Here is a 16308-nt window from a genome sequence, read left to right on the forward strand (position 1 = left end):
TGCCATGTAGTATTCCATTGTATAAATATACCACATCTTCTTGAAGTCAGGCAGAGAAGGACAGATACCATAGGTTTGCGCACATAGGTGGATTAGGAGGAACTTAATTGATGACCATGGGGGAGAAGAAGGGGAAAAATAGTTGGGGAGAGGGAGGGAGGCAAACCATGAGAGACTCTTGGATGCTGAGAACAAACTGAGGGCTGATGGCAGTGGGGGAGAGGGGAAAGGGGGTGATGGGCATGGGAGAGGGCACTTGTTGGGATGAGCACTGGGTGTTATATGGAAACCACCTTGACAATAAATTATTTAAGAAAAAAAAACTAATAACTTAAAACTGCTACACACAAAAACAAATGGTCCACAAAACATTCTCCTTTCCTTCTGAAGGTTTTGTGATGCATTGTTATCATTAACCAGTCTTTTACTATTAAACTAAAATGCCCAAATGACACAAACAGTTCTGAGACTGTTGTTCCACCACTGATTAAGACTGGGGTGGCAGGTATTGGGGATAATATTCATTTAGCCTTCTGAGCTTTCTGGGCAGACTTGGTGACCTTGCCAGCTCCAGCTGCCTTCTTGTTCACTGCTTTGATGACACCCACAGCAACCGTCTGTCTCTCTCAACACACATGGGCTTGCCAGGAACCATCTCAATGATGGCAGCATCACCAGATTTCAAGAACTTGGGACCATCTTCCAGCTTCTTTCCAGAACGACGGTCAATCTTCTCCTTCAACTCAGTGAACACGCAGGCGATGTGCGCTGTTTGACAGTCCAGCACAGGCGCATAGCCAGCACTGATTTGGCTTGGATGGTTCAGGATAATCGCCTGATCTGTGAAGCCAGCTGCTTCCATTGGTGGGTTATTTTTGCTATCACCAGCCACATTGCCATGACGAACATCTTTAACAGATATGTTCTTGACATTGAGGTCCACATTGTCCTCACTCAAAGCTTCATGGTGCATTTCAACAGACTTTACTTCAGTTGTAACGTTGACTGGAGCAAAAGTGATCACCATGCCAGGTTTGAGAACACCAGTCTCCACTCGACCCACAGGGACCGTATCAATACCACCAATTTTGTAGATATCCTGAAGAGGCAGACGCAAGGGCTTGTCAGTTGGACGAGTTGGTAGCAGAATGCAATCCAGAGCTTTAAGCAGTGTGGTTCCACTGGCATTGCCATCTTTATGGGTGACTTTCCATCCCTTGAACCAAGGCATGTTAACTTGGCTGCAGCATGTTGTCACCATTACAACCATAAATTGGCACAAATACTACTGTGTCAGGGTTGTAGCTAATTTTCTTAATGTAGGTGCTGATTTCCTTAACAAATTCCTCGTATCTCTTCTGGCTGTAGGGTGGCTCAGTGGAATCCATTTTGTTAACACCAACAATAAGCTGTTTTACACCCAGTGTGTAAGCCAGAAGGGCATGCTCACGGGTCTGCCCATTCTTGGAGATACCTCTGCCTCAAATTCGCCAACACCAGCAGCAACGATCAGGACAGCACAGTCAGCCTGAGATGTGCCTGTAATCATATTTTTGATAAAGTCTCTGTGTCCTGGGGCATCAATGATGGTCACATAGTACTTGCTGGTCTCGAATTTCCACAGGGAGATATCAATGGTGATCTCACGTTCACATTCAGCTTTCAGTTTATCCAAGGCCCAGGCATACTTAAAGGAGCCCATTCCCATCTCAGCAGCCTCCTTCTCAGATTTTTCAATAGTTCTCTTGTCGATCCCACCACATTTGTAGATCAGATGACCCATAGTGGTAGACTTGCCTGAATTTATGTGTCCAAAAACAACGATGTTGATATGAGTCTTTTCCTTTCCCATTTTGGTTTAGGTTTAGTGGTGGTTTTCATGACACCTGTGTTCTGGTGGCAAACCCGTTGCAAAAAAAAAAAAAAGCGATTTCATTCCTTTTGATTGCTGAGTAATATTCCATTGTATATATGTGTATGTATACCACATCTTCTTTATTCATTCATCAGTCAATGGACATTTGGGCTCTATGCATACTTTGGCTACTGTTGATAGTGCTGTTATAAACATTGTGATGCATGTGTCCTTTCAAGTAAGAATTTTTGTATCCTTTGGATAAATACCTAATAGTGCAATTGCTAGGTCATGGGGTAGCTCTATTTTCAATTTTTTGAGGAACCTCCATACTGTTTTCCAGAGTGGTTACACTAGTTTGCATTCTCACCAGTAGTGCATAAGGGTTTCCCTTTCTCCACATCCTCACCAACATCTGTTGTTTCCTGAGTTGTTAATTTTAGCCATTCTGACAGGTGGGATGTGGTATCTCATTGTGGTTTTGATTTGTATTTTCCTGATAATGAGTGATGTTGAGCATCTTTCCATGTGTCTGTTAGCCATCTGGATGTCTTCTTTGTAAAAGTGTCTATTTGTTTCATCTGCCCATTTCCTCACTGGATTATTTGTTTTTTGGGCGAGTTTGAGAAGTTCTTTATAGATTTTGGCTACTAACCCTTTATCTGATATGCCATTTGCAAATATCTTTTCCCATTCTGTTGGTTGCCTTTTAGTTTTATTGATTGCTTCCTTTGCTGTGCAGAAGCTTCTTATCTTGATGAGGTCCCAATAGTTCATGTTTGCTTTTGTTTCCTTTGCCTCAGGACATATGTCTTGTAAGAAGTTGCTGTGGCTGAGGTCAAAGAGATTGTAGCCTGTTTTCTTCTCTAGGATTTTGATGGTTTCTAGTCTTACATTTAGGTGTTTCATCCATTTTGAGTTTATTTTTGTGTATGATGTAAGACAGTGGTCCAGTTTCATTCTTCTGCCTGTTGCTGTCCAGTTCTCCTAACACAATTTATGGAGGAGACTTTCTTTTTTCCATTGGATATTCATTCCTGCTTTGTCTAAGATTAGTTGGCCATACATTTCTGGGTTCTCTATTCTGTTCCACTGATCTGTGTGTCTGTTTTTGTACCAGTACAATACTGTCTTGACAATTACAGCTTGCAGTCCGGAACTACGATGCCTCCAGCTTTGGTTTTCTTTTTTAACATTACTTTGGCTATACAGTTTTTTTTTTTCTGATTCCATACAAATTTTGGAATTGTTTGTTCTAGCTCTGAGAGGAATGTTGGTATGACTTTATAGGGATTGCACTGAATATGTAGATTGCTTTGGGTAGCATCGACATTTTAACCATATTTGTTTTTTCAATTCATGAGCATGGAATGTTATCCCATTTCTTTGTGTCTTCTTCAACTTCTTTCATAAGCTTTCTATAGTTTTCAATGTATAGATCTTTTATTTCTTCAGTTAGGTTTGTTCGTAGGTATTTTATGGGTTTTGGTACAATTTAAATGGGATTAATTCCTTGATTTCTCTTTCTGCTGCTTCATTATTGGTGTATAGAAATGCTACAGATTTCTGTACAGTGATTTTATACCCTGTGACTTTGCTGAATTCATCTATCAGTTCTAGCATTGTTTCAGTGGAGTATTTTGTGTTTTCCACATAGAGTATCATGTCATCTGTGAAGAGTGAAGGTTTGACTTCTTCCTTGCTGACTTGAACGTCTTTTATTTCTTTTTGATGTCTGATCGCTGGGGCTAGGACTTCTAACACTATGTCAAGCAATGGTGATGAGACTGGACATCCCTGTCATGTTCCTGACCTTAAGGCAAAAGCTCTCAGTTTTTCCCCATTGAGGATGATATTAGTGGTGGGTCTTCCATACATGGCCTTTATGATCTTGAGGTATGTTCCTTCTACTTCTACTTCTTTGAGGCATTTTTTTTTTTAAATCAAGAAAGGATGTTGTATTTTGTCAAATGCTTTTTATGTATCTACTGTGGGGATCATGTGGTTCTTATCCTCTCTTTTATTACTGTGATGTGATTCCAAAAGTACACATTGTTTGTGAATTTGTCATTTTGTTGTGTCAAATGAGGCTCAAGCTCAGAAACAAGTAGGTTAGCTGGTTAGTGGACAAGTCAACCTTGCAGTGTCAGTAACTCAAAGGGCTTTATTGCTGTCTCTGGTGATCATGCAGTACAGGAGGAAATGGTATGCTGGAATGGAGTTCACCAATGTGCATAGGTTTACCCTTCCTGCTGTGAAGGCATTGTTCTGTGGTAGAAACCACAATGCCTGATTTTAAAGAGAAGACAGTCTGATTGGGTATGGCATGCAAACTGAAAGAAAGAAACATTATCATACATAAGCTAGAATGTAAAGTGGCTTTTACTGTCAGAAAACTAGCAAAGAATATAGTGGATATGAGAATTAATTCTGGAAAAGATCACTAAAGTAGAAAGAAAGGTCTTAAACTACAGGATGAACACGAAAGGACCTGGAGTCAGAATACCTGATTTTTGCTGTTACAAGTCCTGTGAATTTAGACATTTAGTATTTTCTCATCTTTAAAAATTTTGAGAAGAATGAAGAACATTAAGAGATAATGTGTGGAATTTTGTAAATTCTAAACTGCTAAATAGGTATTTGTTATTATTTAATACACGGAAGACTTAGCTTACAGTGTTTATATGACTAACAAACAATGCCCTTTGTAAACTATACAGCCATGTACTTGTTAGGTATTAAGTGATGAGTCTTGGAAGCAATATGACTTTCTGAGTCAACACGCATAGGAGAAAGTGACTTCTCTATGCAATATTTCAACTCATTCTTAGCCCTAGAGACCCTCTTCTCCTTCCATTCTCATTGTCTAGTTCTATAAAACTATTGCTGCTTTGATTGAATGACTGCATTTCACCTAAAAGAATCTTTGTTCCCCTGACTGCATCGATGCTGCAGTATTGGGAGTTGGCTCCAGCTTTGTCTTTTATCATGAAGCAAATGATTTGGGTCAATTGTTTATGTAACAGAACTGAGTATTTATCTCTTTGAAATGTCTGTCCCTTACAGATGACTCCACAATAAAGTTCTTTTAACCTTAGCAATGCATGCACTTAGCAGAATATAAAATATAACAGAGGGCAAAATTTACTTCATCCAGTGTGAATACAATCCATGCTCTGACCTTCAGTTCTTTCTTCCACAGGAACACAGTTCACTTTCAGAAAAGAATAAGCTGTTTTCAATGTAGTGTGTGTGTATTTATATCTTTTAAGTATTTTCTCAAACATTTTTTTAAACAAAAGTGAATGGAAGTTAAATTCTGCTGGTTCTTTGTGACTTTTTTTTATTTTTTTACTCCAACCTCAGAACTGAGTTAATTTAATGAAGTCATTATGTAAGCATCATGAGTCTTTTCATTTTAATTGCCTATATTGAAAATTTACCTAAAGTGCTCAAATGATTCATAATCAGTTGGTTATGCGCTATAGTCCAATACTAATTGTCACTATTAATCAGACTGGCCTGATTATTAGACCATTTTCCAATTCTGACTTTCTTCCAGAACCAGACTGAAGTTCATCATGGCCTTAGAAGGATCAAGGTGACTTGCTACTCTGCTACCATTAAGAGTTTTTTTAAGCCACTTAAAAAAACCACATAAATATTAATTCATTTTTTTCTGAATTATAGAGCCATGTAATTGCCTGTGTCAGTTGCTACTAACAAACACTAGTTTAAGGGCACCATGGCCAACCTCTCAGTGTCCTTATTTGAAGAGACAACAGCCTCAGAAGTGTAAACCTAATAATGCAACAGTAATGCTCCCCAGACTTCCTATAAGCCACTGTTTTCTGATAAATGCCTGAAGGTTATTAACTTACATGATTAAAGACACATGGCTATCGGCATGCCTGGAAGCATTCCAAGGGTTAAATCAGTGGAAGCAATTAGGCTTCATTTTCAATCTCATCACACTGTGAAAGTCATTAGTTTACAAACACATCTGCCTGACAAGCAATCATTCAGACCTGATGCAGAGGAGCCTCGGATCTGCCTGCTGCCACATTTTGCTGGTGGTGCTACTTGATGGCCCAGGACTCTTCTTGCTACAGACATCCCTGGAGGGAGTACCACCTTCTTGACTTTCAGCATGGGCAACTACACTCTTCTCTCCTATCAAGTTCCCTTTGAAAACCCTTCCTAAATCACTGCCACTACCAAACCAAATGTGGCTCTTTACCTCATTATGTAACCCTCATACCCTGAGTTACTTCCAATTTGTTTCAAGTATAATGTAAGGTGCTTCCTAGATCCTTGAAATGCAGTACAATCCACATCTACTCTCTTTGGAGCTTTGCACTCTTTCCTAAAAAATACTTCCAAGTCATCTAGTTCAGCTCCTTGCAGTCACAGATGTATTGTCACGTGCTCTCTCTCTTTTGAGATCTTTCTTCCTCTGAATTTATCTTTCTATCTCTGCTTCTTACATCCTTATGGAACAAAAACATTCAGTATCATCATGAGAAATAGCTGCTGGTGATCCTGGGTTCAAGCCTCAGATAATGAGACAGCACATTTGGTTTCAAAAACCTGATTGATACCTCTTTATCATGTACGTTATGTGGTGACTGGGCTGTCAGCAACCACTTGTGGGTCCTTCACAATTTGGGCTGAACATGGAAACCTGATAACAATGATACAGTAACATTGGAAATTATGTCCTTTGCTTCATAGCCTAATAAAGCCTCCACCTGTATTCTGGACATCTTTGTACCTTTGGGTCCAGCGTAAAGTCTTCCAGATCTTCCACCATCACCAGAAGATTTTCTTGTTGTTTCTGCCAGAAGAGTGAGGCTTCTGGAACTCTTTTTTTGTTTGGATTTTATTTCATCAGGGTACCCCTCCTTGACAAAGGCCAAGAGAATCACAAGTCTAAATTTTCCTATTATTCCCTTTGAAACTAGTTCTTCACTAAAACTAAGAACTTTAATTTTACTTTTCATGTTGTCAGAAAACAACCCTAGTTAGGCTTCATACATACTGACTTAAGATAGCTTGTATATATCATTGGTTCTTTAGAAATGGCATGTTGGGGAAAACCTATGTTAACAGTAAAATAGACCCCCAAGCTCATTCAGGGATAGTAATATACAGATCTTGAACATAACATAGGTAAAAGAGAAGGAATTTACCAAAGCCCCATGTCATTAACTTCTAAACACTGAAAGCCTAATTTCAGTGAACTCTTGGAAACCATGGAAACAGAACACTCCAATAAATGCAAAGGATTCCAGAGCCTTGACTTTTCCTAAAACAAACTTCAGTCTGTCGGTAGAAGTATATTTGAAGGCTTACCTCTAAAGCTACTGGATTTGTCCCATTGCCAGTGGGATTGAAGAGGTGGATTATAAGATTTGTATTGTGGTTAAACCCATTTATTGAGAGTAATGTGAAAAAAAAAAACAAACTCCATACTCTTCACTTATTATTTGCCCAACACCATGAAATGCAAGTGGAAGAGTGATAATGACTGGATAAATTGAACCACACACAGACATGCTATTGATTGTGAGGTTTCTATAAATTAGTGTCCTAGAATCAACAATCAAGTATAATTTCTGTTTCTAAGTATGGCTACAGCTTTTGCTTATTACTTTTAACAGGGTAGAATCTTAGGAGGATTAGGACACTCATGTTCGTAAACTACAGTATTTGAATTCTATAAAGGAATAACTTGAAGAGCTTGTTTGTTTGTTTGTTTGTTTTGCCTAGATTACCTTATTCAGCCCCTAATAACTGTTCTTTTTCCTGCCTCATCTACTTCCTTTCAGCCAATCTCTGAGAATCTAAGCATGTCTCCAGCCTCTGTTAAGTGTCGACACATAGATGCAAGGGTAAGAGTGCCAATGACTTGTACTGAAAAGTGTGCTAGGACTCTCCTCACCTATGTTTAAGAAACCAGGTCCAATACTGATTCTTTGGCAATGTGCCTTCTGAGCATAAATACTCAAACACAAAAGGTTTGCTTTAACCCTCTATCTCTTCATGATAAAATAAAATTCTGGACACTAATGGGGACAAAGAAGCAAGGCCATAGAGAGAAGAGAACAGGAACACAAATATATAAGTGAGAGAAGAAAATCTCTTGAGTTCGGCATGGCAGACACCATTGATATTTTTTGTGACAAGTTTCCTTTCTCTGTAAAGAAAGGCCCTGAAGTACGTGTACATGTGTTGAGCAGAGGAGGACTGAGCTTAAAAATAACAGCTGAGAGGAGAGCTGGGCTTTATCAACAAATAAGGTTTCCTGAATTAAGTAAAGTAGTCTTGGTCTTGGGCAACTCCAGGAGAGCAGGTGAGGCAGCTCTATCTCTGACAAACAGAGGCTGTATTCCTGCAGAGTCTGACCTCGAAAGGAATGTCTCCTAACTTGAGCCACAAATGAGTGTTTAAAAAAGTATGGCTTCAGGGGAATTTGTTTCCAGCCCTTTAGGAGGCAGGGATTTGTAGGTTACTCAGGAAACGAACCATTTACCTACTGGACTAATCTGAAGCTATGGCTTTTAGCATGGTATCTCTATCTCGTCTTAGCACGGGGAGACTAAATGCCCATATCTGTGCAAAAGGCCAGGTTAAAAATGTGCTTAGTCCCACATACTTTCCATCAAGGACACTTCGAAAATTCAAAAGAAACTAACGGGTCTATTTTTTTTAAAACTCACTGAACCATTCAGCATCTCTTCAGTTGCCGAGAAGAGGAGCTGTAGGTTTTTTTCAAGACGCTAGATAGTCTATACCCCTGGGATAGAAGTATTAGTCACAGAAACACGAGTTATCAACCATGACGCTTTAGGGCTATTTTAGTTCTAACCCTTTGTCAATGCTGTGTGACTGTCCCCACAATACCCCCAGCTCCTTTCTCCTTCTCTCCTTCCTTTTGTTCATGCTGTCTTCTCCAAGTTTGAGTTCACTTTAAATTATCCTCTAAATAAATATCCTCATTTTTCAACACCCTGTCCAGTGATTTCTGGTTATCCGGGCTTTCACAGTGCTTGCCTCCAATAAGATTATAAGCTCTACAGAAGGAAGACCCATGAACCAAGGAAATTATTGGCGATCAACAAAATCTTATTGAATTAAAATATCTTCTTGATGCTGGCAGGGTAAAGGAAAAGAAAAACCAAGAATGATGGGGAAAATTTATGGGGAGATTATATTCAGCTGTAATTTTTTTTCTAAGTTCTATAGAATGAATTCTGTACTTACTCAGGCCAAGTTTTTGTTTCATACTTTCTATAAAGGTCCAAATTTGTCACTCAGAATAAATTCTCTGAGACTTAATACCTTAATTTTCCCATTTTAGTCTTACTCCAGGCAAATTCTTATCTCTCAGTTTCCTATATAATCAGCATCTCCCCAACAAATATTTGGTTAATATTTATTTGGCATCTACCACACTGCTGGATGTTATGCAGGACATAGAAAAAGCTTTAGAACAAACCCACCTTTCCAGTAAAGATAAGGAAATGAGCTGAATAAACACTTCTCACTCTATCCCTCTAATCACCAACCTCCATGCATGAGCCTGAAGTTCTATTCATCTCATTGAATAGAGATTCAAATTCCATACATTTGGTATTTAAGACATGCTTTCATCCCCCCGCCCCCCTTTTTCTACATATCTCCTATTTCCCCAGAGAGAATAAAACTGTTCTTAAACCAGTTTCTGTCCTTTGCTCTCTAAGGCTTGGCCAGTTATAGCATCTCAAGAAACATTACCATTGTGAATAATCAATATAGCTACTGATACAACATCCCACTTTTTTTTCAAAGTAATCCTCTGGACAACATTCTAGTGTTCTCTTCCATTTTACAGTCAATATTCCTGAAGGGTTTCCTTACACTTATTTATTCTCCTTCTGTACTGGTCAGCTCCTTCAATCCACTACACCCTTTTTCCTTCCTCTCCAATAACCCTTTTCTCCAACATGAACATCTATGTTGCTAAATGCCATGGACTCTTTAGCCTTGAACCATCTAATCTTGAGCCTTTCTTCTTCCTAACCAAAGCTTGCTTCTCTTCTCTTACTGCAGGGTATCACAATGAATCAAGTTACCCAAATAAAAACCAAGGAACCATTCTTGATTCTTCCTTGTCCTTTAACCCCCTCATAAAACCAGTCACCATGTCCTACTTATTCTGCTTTTCTAATATGTTCTACATCTGTCCATTTATGCTTTCTATGCATTGGGCCCTTATCCCCTTTTGACAAGTCAGTAATCTAAAAACAGTTTTGTTAGTACCCCATTTATAGAAAAGTACTACCTATAGGAGATCTTTCAAGCTAGGCATGGTGCTAGGTATTCTGTAATAATAATAAGTAACATTTATATATTACTATGTGTTAGGCATGGTTCTAAGCAATATGTGTTAACTAATATATGGCTAACAATGTCACATAACCCCATGAGGTAGGTATAATTATTGTATCATTTTAAACATAAATGGAACTGCAGAAAGGTTAAGTAACATCCCTAAGGTAACACAGTTAGGTACTTAGAGTTCCTCATCTCATTTAGTCCCCACTGTAGCTTTATTCGGTGATATTAACGTTTCATCTTACACCTGAGGAATTGAGGCTGAGAAGCTTAAAATAATTTTCCTAAGGCCACCCATTTGGTAAAGTGTCAGAATTATGATTAGAATCTGCATCTAGTTGGCTTCAAAATTCATTTACTGTCCTCCACGCATGTGTTGACAGCACTGCACAAGTGGTTTATGGAAAGCTAAATTGGAAAGTATGGACTGAATTTCTCATCTGTCACATTAATTTGGGAAGATTTGTGTTCAGTATTGTTTTTAATGGAAGCAAAGAGGATGAGTGTTAAAATAATGAAATCTAGAAGTTAAAAGAAAGTATGTGCAACAAAGAACAAAAAATAATGACTATGGAGAAAAGGTTGAACACAGAGAGGGAAGAAAAACAGGACCAAATGAAGGAAACCGAAAGGTGGGAGAGTAGGGGCGGTAGTGGATCCAAAGGGATCTGGAGTAGGAGGGGCTAATCTGAAGCACGAGTTGCCTTGACGGTGTTTAAATCTAATGAGAATATGTTAATTGTCAATGTGATATGTGACTAAATAGTTCAACAACATGCATATTTCATGATGTTGGCTTTATGTGACTGGATTACTCAGGAACCTACCAGCTGAAAACAAAGCCAAAAGATACCTAGTGATCTTATTCAAGCTTACCAACAGCTACCCAGACTTTGTACGCAGCAAGGAAATGACAAAGGATTAGTATTCTAAAGAGGCCTATAAGCGATCCAGCAAGTTGTGGATACTTTGTATTCTGTGGTTACCTGGTAAGGCTGAACATTTTGTTCCTAAAGAATTGAGTGGGGTTTGTCTTCTATGTTTTTGATTTTTTTTTTTTCATTTTGGTTTTGATTTGTGTGCAGTTCTTCTATTTAACTCTGTAATGATGGAAACAGCAGTCACAAATGTTACCCACACACCCTGTATAGTCCAAGAAACAGTTGCAAACATCAATTTGAGTGTCTGGTCTCTAGAACATGATGAAAGTTGGTTAAAGAGTGTGGGTAAAATGTGGAAATGAATTTTACTGGGACTGGGAATCAGAACACTTGCATTCAAATATCAGTTCTGCCTTTTAGCCTATTGAGTGATTTTGGAGAAAGAAATTAATATATTGAACTTGAAATTTTTCTTATTCAGGATTGTGATTTCATAAAATAAAGATTAAATAAAATAATACTTGCGGGAAAAACTTTATGTGGCACAATCCTGACACATAGTGCTTTCTCATAAAAGAAAGAAGTAAGAGAAATGAAATGCCAGAATCAGAGAATTAATTAATTGGTTTCTCAAAAGAAAGACTGAGGATGACAATGCAAACAAATGATACATTCCTCACAATAATAAATAATAAAAAATACATATATATATATATATATCTTCACTTTATGACACATAAAAGGAGATGTGTAAAGAATTTTAAATATTGAGCAAAGGAACAGATATCCTTAGGTAGAAATCACCTTAAGGCATTAGGTCTTCTAGAAGACGTGCTAACCCTTTATGTTTCTTAAGATTATAAGTGATTACATATCTCAAAGTGGTTAATTTAGCCCCCCACCACCCCGATTTAAAAGCTCTTTCTTAGGAGGAGTATATTCCTAAGAAGAAGTCATTACACTGAAAAAATGAAAAGCAAAACAATCCACAACTCTTGTTTCTTCACTGACTTGTATGTTACTCTTGGTTTTTCAGGCTTTGCCCAACTGGTAAAGCTTTCAGAAGGTTGCTAGATAGTTTTTAGATGAGGAAGACATTCCGTGTAAGAGTACTCACAGTGGCAATCTACACAGTGGGCCTGACAAGATACAGCAAATCCCTACTGCCATGGCATGCCTTATGTCTTTGTTCCTGCCAGCTTTTCTGTATAAGTCTTATCTTTGGTAATCAGATTAAGTCACCTCTCCTTTTGAAGTCTCTACCAATCTCCTCATTTTACACCCATCTTTCTTCCTAGTTAAAAAAAATTTTTAACGTTTTATTTATTTCCGAGAGAGAGGGAGAGAGACAGCATAAACAGGGTAGGGTCAGAGAGAGAGGGAGACACAGAATCTGGAACAGGTTCCAGGCTCTGAGTTAGCTGTCAGCACAGAGCCCGACGCGGGGCTCGAGCTCACCAACCGTGAGATCATGACCTGAGCCAAAGTGGGACGCTTAACTGACTGAGCCACTCAGGTGCCCCATTTCTTCCTAGTTTAAACTCTTACAGCTATATACTGTAGTAGAAAGAACAGTGTGTTTACAGAAACAAAACCTTGACTCTAGTCCAGTTCTGCCAATAGAGTCTTTAAAAAAAATTACTCAAATTATTTATCTCTTAATACATTACCTTAAATTCTCTTATCTTTAAGAACTGTCTTGTCAGGTTACTGTAAGGATTTAACAGTAAGTCTGTAAGACCTTAGTGATTTGCAAAACACTATTAAATATATTTCTTCATGAGCGCCTGGGTGGCTCAGTCAGTTAAGCGTCCAACTCCTGATTTCAGCTCAGGTCATGATCTTAAGGTTCATGAGATCCAGCCCTGTGACAGGCTCTGCACTTGACAGTGCAGAGACTGCTTGGGATTCTTTCTCTTTCTCCCTCTTTCTCTACCCCTCCTCTGCTTATGTGTGTATTCTTTCTCTCTCAAAAAGAAATAAACATTAAAAAATTAAAAAGAATAAACACAATTCATTATTTATGTGTACTTTTGTACCCCCCACTCAGCTATAAACACCTTAAAAGCATGAATCATAATTTTCATGTCTTTGAATCTTCAGGGATTAGAAGTTGGTGAAGTTTTTCATTTTTCATTCAGTGGATATTCAATAGATATTATCCATGCTGGCAGTATTGTAGGGATTGTCAAATATCAGAATGAACATTTAAACGTCATAGGGACTCTTTAAAAAAAAACCAGTAATTTCTCTCCCATCTAGAAGCTAATGGGTAACTGATGATGACCAGGATGGAGGAATAATATGCAAAAGATAAGAAAAAGAGCAAAAGAAATGAAAATTCTGGACAGGACAGGTAAGAACAAACCATTTCTTCCCATTTAAAGTGGCATGAGATTTGAAGTCAAAAAACTACTTTCCAAGATTGATGAAAGTCACATTCCCAACTTGAAAGAGGTACTATGTGATAATGTTTCCTCTGACACTTATTACAGCTATTGCTAAAACTGGCATCTGTGGAACGTTACATCTTAATGCAGAAGTTGCCTTGTTACAGCTTCAGTGGAGGCATTGCAGTTTGACTGCAGCTGCTTTATGACATGATAAAAAATTCTGAAAGTTGCGATGCTATTTGCAGTGTCCTTTCCTGATAAAGTAATAGTGTGGGAGATGTATGTTGGTATTTGATAATTTTGAAAGCTTTGAGAAAGCTACGACAGCTTGGCAAAACATAACTGGCCAGAAAACTTCTTTGAAGTATTTCTCAAGCCCTGTGCCTGTCCTCAAAGGCAAAATGAAAGTCAGGAAAGACACTTCATGGAAGCAAATCCCAGCACCTGCCGCTGGCGGTCTTGCTAGAATTCTTTCTTGTTTTTTTTCCTTTTGTTTGAGCAATTGGATACAAAGAGTGGATAGTGTGCATGCCAAAATTCTCCCCCCCCCCAAACAGCAGTTTTTAAATGTATAAATTTAAACATAGAAAACATCTAGCAAATGTTTATTTGTAGTTTTTACTCATCCAAATAATTAGGGTTTCTTCCATACAATTTCTGGCTTACATAGATTTTTACCTCTCTGGTGGTTACACACACAGATCTATTTATTCATTCATCCCATACATGTGTGGTAAAGATCCAAATGTGCATCTCAACACCAAATGCTGGTGAGGATGTGGAGAAACCGGAACTGTCCTTCATTGCTGCTGGGAATGCAAAATGGGACAGACACTTTGGAAAACAGTTTGGCAGTTTCTTATAAAAAGAAACATAAATCTTACCAAAAGATCCAGCAATCATACCAAGTATTTAGACAAAGGAGTTGAAAATTATGTCCACACAAAAATATGCACGTGGATGTTTATAGAAGCTTTAGTCACAGTTTCTTAAACTTGGAATAGACCAAAATACTCTTCAGTAGTTCCATAGATAAATAAACTTTGGTGCATCCAGACAATGTAATAATTTCAGTGCCAAAAGGAAATGAGCTATCAAGCCATAAAAAGACATGAAGGAAACTTAATTGCATATTACTAAGTGAAAGAAGCCAATCTGAAAAGGCTGCACACTGTATAATTCCAACTATATGACATTCTGGAAAAGACAAAATTATGGAGACAGTAAAAAAGATCACTGGTTGCCAGGATTAGTGGGGAGAAGGGAGAGAAGAATAGACAGAGCATAGAGGATTTTTAGGGGAGGAAAAACTACTCTGTATGATACTATAATGATAGATATGTGTCATTAAAAATTTGTTCAAACTTACAGAATGTTTAGCCCCAAGAATGAACCATAATGTAAATTATGGACTCTGGGTGATATGATGTGTAATATAAATTCATCAACTTTACAAATGTACCAGTCTTGTAGGGAATGTTGACTGTGTGTGTGTTGGGGGTGGTGCTATTCATGTGTTGGAAGAGAGAGGGTATATGGGAAATCTCTACCTTGCTCTCAGTTTTGATGTGACCCTCAAATTGCTCTTAAAAAATAGTCTTAATATTTTTAAATGCACTCATCTCCTATAATTGTGAATTTTTTTTTGGTCTTCCTTTCTAATTCATATGTCACTTGATTTCATTCTCTCTTTGGATACTTATTATTTTCTCTTTTTATGTATAGCTATTTATGTTATGTTATACCCTTCCAAAATGTAAAATCTTTGAATGCAATATATTTCTTATTTATCTTTATACTAGCATGGTGCCTGGCATATAGCAGTCATTCCAGAAATGTGTACTTAATGAATAAATGAAATAATATTTTGCTTTTGCCATCTATTTACATTTGTTATGCTACTTCAATAACACCCTATCTGGCATATTAAAAATCTATAAAAATAAAATCTACTCTAGCTGATAGCAGAAAACTATGGAGAAGTTTTGCCTGAAAAAAACAATTGACTGTATCATTTAATACACACCCTGAATATCTAAATTGTAGACACAGGTTATTGGGTACTCTTGAACTTCCTTTTAAAATATCACACAAAAAACCCAAAACACACACACACATGTTCATACACACACATCACAAATACATAAATCTATAAATTTACACCAGCACTGTAATATACACACAGTATACATTAGCACAAATCAATGATTTGCTAGTCTTTTGAAAGAAGCAACCTTAATTGCAGCATTGATAAGACAGTGGTTTGAATGGTGGCTCAAAAAAATATGCATATCTTCTAGTCTCTAGACCCTGTAAATATTACCTTATTTGGAAAATAAGTGTCTTCACAGAGATAATTAAGATTCTCAAGGTGAGATCATCCTGGATGTTCTGGGTGGGCTCTAAATCCAGTGACAAATGTCTTTATAAATACAGAAGAGAAGACAGACATACAGAGGAGATGGTGGTATAAAGACAGAGGCAAAAATTGGAATGTTGTGTCCAAGAACCACCAGAAGTAGAAGAAGCCAGGCATAGAATTTTCCCCAGAGCCTCTAGACAAAATGAAACTGCTGACACCTTAACTTTGGACTTCTAGCCTCCAGAACTGTGAGGGAATCAATTTCTGTTGTGTGAAGCTACCACATTTGTGACAATTTGTCATGGCAGCCATAGAGAACTAATATAGATGAACTAGATCAAAAAATAATTCCCTGCTAATTCATACAGAGTTTAATTTTTTAAAACACTTATTCGTTTTTGAGAGAGGGAGAGAGAGAGAGAGAAGAAGAAGGAGCAG

General features: G+C 37.8%; 1 protein-coding gene and 1 pseudogene across 1 annotated transcript in view; both read right to left on the reverse strand.

Annotated features, from left to right (window-relative positions):
* The window catches only part of TNNI3K (TNNI3 interacting kinase), a gene marked incomplete at its 5' end in the record, with an annotated part of 196424 nt that overhangs the window by 100929 nt on the left and 79187 nt on the right, over positions 1–16308 (reverse strand). The window lies entirely within an intron of this gene.
* Positions 360–1852, reverse strand: LOC120223902 (annotated as a pseudogene).

Source organism: Hyaena hyaena, unplaced genomic scaffold (genome assembly GCF_003009895.1).
Source record: "Hyaena hyaena isolate Hyena2069 unplaced genomic scaffold, ASM300989v1 scaffold_1061, whole genome shotgun sequence".
In the NCBI taxonomy this organism is placed as follows: Eukaryota; Metazoa; Chordata; class Mammalia; order Carnivora; family Hyaenidae; genus Hyaena; species Hyaena hyaena.